This window comes from Octopus sinensis, linkage group LG2, assembly GCF_006345805.1.
Source record: "Octopus sinensis linkage group LG2, ASM634580v1, whole genome shotgun sequence".
Lineage (NCBI taxonomy): Eukaryota > Metazoa > Mollusca > Cephalopoda > Octopoda > Octopodidae > Octopus > Octopus sinensis.
In genome coordinates, this window is record NC_042998.1 from 183,007,837 (window position 1) to 183,013,836 (window position 6,000).

The 6,000-nt window shown below is 36.0% G+C and overlaps 1 protein-coding gene across 16 annotated transcripts in view; it reads left to right on the forward strand.

Annotated features, from left to right (window-relative positions):
* LOC115228444 (calcium-activated potassium channel slowpoke) overlaps nt 1-6,000 on the forward strand; it is a 334,128-nt gene that overhangs the window by 160,153 nt on the left and 167,975 nt on the right. The window lies entirely within an intron of this gene.

Sequence of the window (6,000 nt, forward strand, 5' to 3'; positions counted from 1 at the left end):
TTCTACTCTTCTCCTCTGGAAGCCATCTGCTCGCGATACCAGAGGGCGCACACTCTCCTACCCTGATGTAATCTCCAGGGATTCAGGCATCCAGCAACAGGACCTCCGTGAAGTCTGGCGTAACATAGTAAATTACATTGTGTCGACCACAGTCGAACAATGAATGATGAATGCAGCAGTAAGCAAAGGATTTGTATTCAAGAAAGTGTTTCCATTAGCTAAGAAATGAAATATTTCACTATCTGTATTTGTTTTGTTAGAGGACAAGACTGAGTATTCATATCCTATGTCCCATTTGAAGGCACAATTCTTGAAAGCTCAGCTGATAAATAAGTTGTGTTGAGAGACACATTTACCACTGTGAGCATTTTTGTTGGTATTGTTTAGTCCCAAATCAGCCCTGATCATTCAGATCTGTGATCAAAGACAGTGAAGCCATGACCACCTCATATATTTTTCATCATCATCATCGTTTACCATCCGTTTTCCATGCTAGCATGGGTTGGACAATTCGACCGGGGTCTGGGAGGCCAGGAGGCTGCACCAGGCTCCAGTCTGATCTGGCAGTGTTTCTACAGCTGGATGCCCTTCCTAACACCAACCACTCCATGAGTGTAGTGGGTGCTTTTTACATGCCACCGGCACAGGGGCCACAAGAGGCTAGCAAACGACCACGATTGGTTGGTGCTTTTACATGTCACCGACACGGATGCCAGTCAGGAGGTGATGGCATCTGCCACGTTCGGACAGTGCTTTTTACGTGTCACCGACACAACCCAGATTACAATGTATTCATTCATTTTTTAAAGATTATATTGTGTGTGTGTATGATTTAAGAGGCATTTGGTTACTTCTTCTAGCATATCAGATGACCATGTATATAGCAGTTTCCTGGTTAGCATGTGTAAACATTGTGTAACTGGCAAGTTGTTAGCCTGCAGCATTGGTCTAATGAAGAGAGAATAGATGCCATCAATAGTAATGCTAACCAATGCTTAACCAAATCCAAACTTCAATAATTCTTCTCATAGTTACAGGCAAAAATGTAACAATCAATTGTTTTACTGAAAAGTTAAGTTTATAACTTTATGAGATTTTCTTTTTCTGTAGAGGAAAGTAGATTAGAGCAGTAAGTGAAAAAAAATGAGAATTAGTCAAATAGGTGCAGGCATGGCTGTGTGGTAAAAAGCTTGCTTCTCACCCACATGATCCTGGTTTCAGTCCCACTCTATGGCACCTTGGGCAAGTGTTTTCTACTATAGCCTCAGGCTATCCAAATCCTTGTGAGTGGATTTGGTAGGCAGAAACTGAAAAAGCCCATCATGTGTGTGTGTGTGTGTGTGTGTGTGTGTGTGTGTGTGTGTGTGTGTGTATGTGTGTGTGTGTGTGTGTGTGTGTGTGTGTGTGTATCTATGTGTGTGTCTTTCTGTCTGTGTTTATCTCACCACCACCACTTGACAAACAGTACTGGTGTGTTTGCATCCCCCATAACTTAGTGGTTCAGCAAAAGAGACTGATATAATAACTACCGGGCTTAAAAATAAATATTGGGATCGATTCATTCAACTAAAAATTCAAGGTAGTGCCCCAGCCTGACCACAGTCTAATGAGTGGAACAAGTAAAAGATATAATAAGATAAAGAAACCTACACAATATTTATTTTTTTCTAATCATATTTGATCTCAAAAATATTGAACTATAAGTTAGAATATTTCAAGTTCTTTGAGAGATAAAAGTGGTTGTTACAGCAACAGTATCGATGTGTCATACCTAAATTTTGAGTTTGAGATTATATTTGTATATATTTGTATATATTGTATGTTCTGACAAGCAGACGTTGTGTGGGTTACATCTGTTTTGGTATAACCAATGTTTGACTACAAGATTATCTCATAGTTATCAGGCTTAGTTATATTTATATTTTTATTTTATTAATCAAATCTAAGTAAAGTGGCAATAATCATATTATTTTTAGCCTCATCTAGATTGAATTTCTCTCACTAGCATAATTAGTTTTAAAAGAGGAACAATTCACATTGAAACTTCAAAACTTCTTAAGGCAACTGGAAATCCCATTTTTATGTTTTATTTTTGTTTTTGTTCTTTTTAATAGCACAGTCAGGGGAGGAAAAACAGTACCCATGCCACTTTTTAGCCCATATGAGGCTGGTGGGAAAGAAAGGCAGATGTTGTCCTCAGACTGAGACATGGCTCAAATGCTTGCAACAGAATGGGCTATTCTAAAGGCACCTAAGGCTCAGATGGTGGTATTGAATTGGAAAACAGATTGTACCTAGCACCTAAGGACTAGAATGATCCCTTTAACAGGCTTCCATATATATTTCTGACAACCAAATTTCAGTCACAGAGTACCGTAATTGACAACATAAAAGATGCATGAGTCTGTTAGACAAGCCCTAATTTCAGCAATGCATATTCAGGAAAATGTTTTAGTTCATTAAAGCTTACAGGAGGCCCAGATGATTTTTCTGAGATATTTTTGGGGGAAAGAAGTGCATATTATATGCCATCAAACACAGTATTTAACTATTCTAGGCTAGGATAAAAGACCTTTGTCTAATGATTTGTGCTGTGTGATTGAACCTGGTGTTTTATGTTGTTGCAAAAGAAAACTTGTTAGCCACACAGCCATGCTTGCATTCAGTTGTCATGGCAGCCTCAGTTTGTTGTAATTTATCCAAAGTGGTTAGAGAACCAAATTCCAAGTTTGATTCTACTGAAACAACAAACAGTGCAACTATTTTGTTGTAAACATGTGTTTTGTATTTGCCTGACAATAATAAAGAGGTTAAAGATTTTTAAAATGGCTTTGAATGAAAGAATGGAAAGAAACATGGTGACACTTTGGCTTCTACTCTATATTAATGAAAAGATACTTTAAAAGATTGAATTTAGTTAAATTAATCTGAGTTTATCCTCAGATTCTACAATGAATATATTTACATTCATAAAAAATCCAAGTGTGCAAAAAGACAAAAAATATATCATAAAAAGTAAATACAAGACCATCTGGCACCCATTTTGTTTTTTGTTTTGTATGCTGTTTGTATCTACTAACTTCAATTTGCTTTGTTTATATATAGATATTTTATAAAGATTTCACATTAAAATAAGAGCATTTTTTCTTTCATAATTTGTAATTGCTGGGAGAAGAAAAAATTGTTTCCTCTTCTTCACCTACTAAAATCAGTGTATATAATTTAATATATATAAAGTCAGTAAATATTATATGTTATTTGTTTGAAGAGCAATCTTTTGATATTATCTCTAATCCCCAGCTTAAAATTGCTAATGCATTGATTTATCTTAGGAAAAGTAAAAGGCAGGATTCTGTGTGAATTCTTTGGGTTAAGAGTTCAAACTATTAGAAATATATAGTGTAAATATCTGGGTAACTGAAGGCAATTTTTAAAAATTAGCCTGCTGTGAAGCAGCTAAATATACTCTAGAATGAACGGATGATCTAAAATAAAACCCAGAATTAGGTAGAGTACATTTGACTTGCTTATTATTTATGGTTCAATCTATATCATCTCTGATGAATTTAATTCTTGCAAGATGGTTTCCTCAGTTGAAAACAACCATTTAGAATTTATGTAGCGTGAACGAATAAAAGAATGAAAACACAGGATGGAGAATTATTATGATATAAGTGATAAAAGTTCTCCTTGCTTTTTTTCAATTTGCAGCAACCATAATGAAATATATTTAGTTTATTAATCAAATCGAAGTATAGAGGCAATAATCATATTATTTTTAGCCTCATCTAGATTGAATTTCTCTCACTAGCATAACTAGTTTCAAAAGAGGAACAATTCACAGAGTATTTTAGGCTTTCTTTGGTAGTCATGGTGATGGAATCCTGTTATTTGACGATGAGGATTCAGTTGTTCAGCCAACTGCATTTATGTTCTTGAAGTGGCTGAGTATATCATAGGTGTATGTACCCTTAATGTAATGTTCTGGCAGAATCAGCATGGCTGCAGCCTGTGACAAAGTAGACCATTTGAAATATAAATACAGTTTCCATCAACCCTGGGCTTTTATACAGTTTCCATAAATCCACTTTCATTCACTAGTTATGGCTATAGAAAATAGCTTTTTCTAAAACTTGAAGCTATAGAAAATGATATACAGCATCGACTTAACACACTAACATATTAAGAGAAAGTGGAGCAATAAACATTATACTTTTTAGGTCCTCTTAGAAAGAACCTGAAACACACTGAGCTAACTAATAGTTGGTGCATCTAATGTTCAGCTTAAATCATTGTAGGTTTGTGTTTATAAGAAATTACAGACAAGAAGGGAATTTTAGGAAGGTATAGTTCTGGGAATGAAAGGCGGCAAGCTGGCAGAAACATTAGCACACCGGGCGAAATGCTTAGCAGTATTTTGTCTGCCACTACCTTCTGAGTTCAAATTCCACCGAGGTCGACTTTGCCTTTCATCCTTTCAGGGTTGATTAAATAAGTACCTGTTACGCACTGGGGTCAATATAATTGACTTAATCCGTTTGTCTGTCCTTGTTTGTACTCTCTGTGTTTAGCCCCTTGTGAGTAGTAAAGAAATAGGTATTTCGTCTGCCATTATGTTCTGAGTTCAAATTCCACCAAGGTCGACTTTGCCTTTCATCCTTTCGGGGTTGATTAAATAAGTACCAGTTACGCACTGGGGTCGATATAATTGACTTAATCCATTTGTCTGTCCTTGTTTGTCCTCTCTGTGTTTAGCCCCTTTGGGTATTAAAGAAATAAGTATAGTTCTGGGAAAGAATGATAAACTAAATTTTTTAGTTGATAAAAATGAAATTTTATTTCCCATCATGTAATCCTGGAAGAAATCACCTTCTAAGTGGAACTCTATAAACAAGTGCATACTCAGCAAACAATAACAAGAAGAACAATTCTGTGACCATCACTTACAATCAAACAGGACTGGGGATCAACATGCCTTATGCCTTTCATTAGTGTTTTTAGGTGTCCATGTAGTTACAGACATTGACACCTTGTTGACCCTCTCACCCTAGGGACCACAGAATATTCAAGACCTCACAGCTAAAGGGAGAGAGATAATTGCACTCAACTGGTACTACATTTTATCAACCTCACGAATTGATCTTAATGGAATTTGAGCAAAGAATATGAACAAACCTCCAAAACATTTTGTCCAACATTCTAAAAATTCTACCAATTCACTTCCCTAAATGATAATATTGCTAATCATTTCTAATTTAGGCACAAGGCCAGCATGGTTTGTTGATTACATCAACCTGCCTTGTGCCAGTACTAGACAGGTATTTTATTTTATCAATCCTGAAAGAATGAAATACAACATAGACTTCAACATGATTGGAACACAGAATGTCAAGGGCCAGATCAAATACCGCAAGAAATATTTCTTAAAATCTTACAACTCTATCACTCCACCACCCTCAATAATAACAATAAAACATCCCTGTTAAATGATATAGTGCATAATAGTTACAATAATAATGATGATGATGATGATGATGATGATAATAATAATTATAATAATAACCAAGTACTCTGAATTGAAAGTGGAAATGGCAAGACTGTATGGAATGTGAGAGGGTAACGTACCAGTGATACCAGTGGTGATCAGAGCATTGGGCTCAATCTCATTGAAACTTCAAGACTTCTTAAGGCAACTGGAAATCTCATGCAAGATTGATGTCTTGCCATGTGTTGTGAGAAATTCTTTGGGGTTTCAATAATTCACCTCTGGAAACATAGGTATTTTGTTCAACATCCTTAAACAAGTCTTATTCAGGGACCTTTTGAGTGGGATGGGCTACTCGACCTGAAGAAAATTCTAACTGGGCACCACTTGCAAGGTCATGTACTGTTTATCTTGATATGAGATCGCCATGTCACTCACATATGATTGTGATGCATGTTCCTGGTGTACCCTTATCAGACAGGTAATCATGATGAGTATACTAGGCTTCGTATATT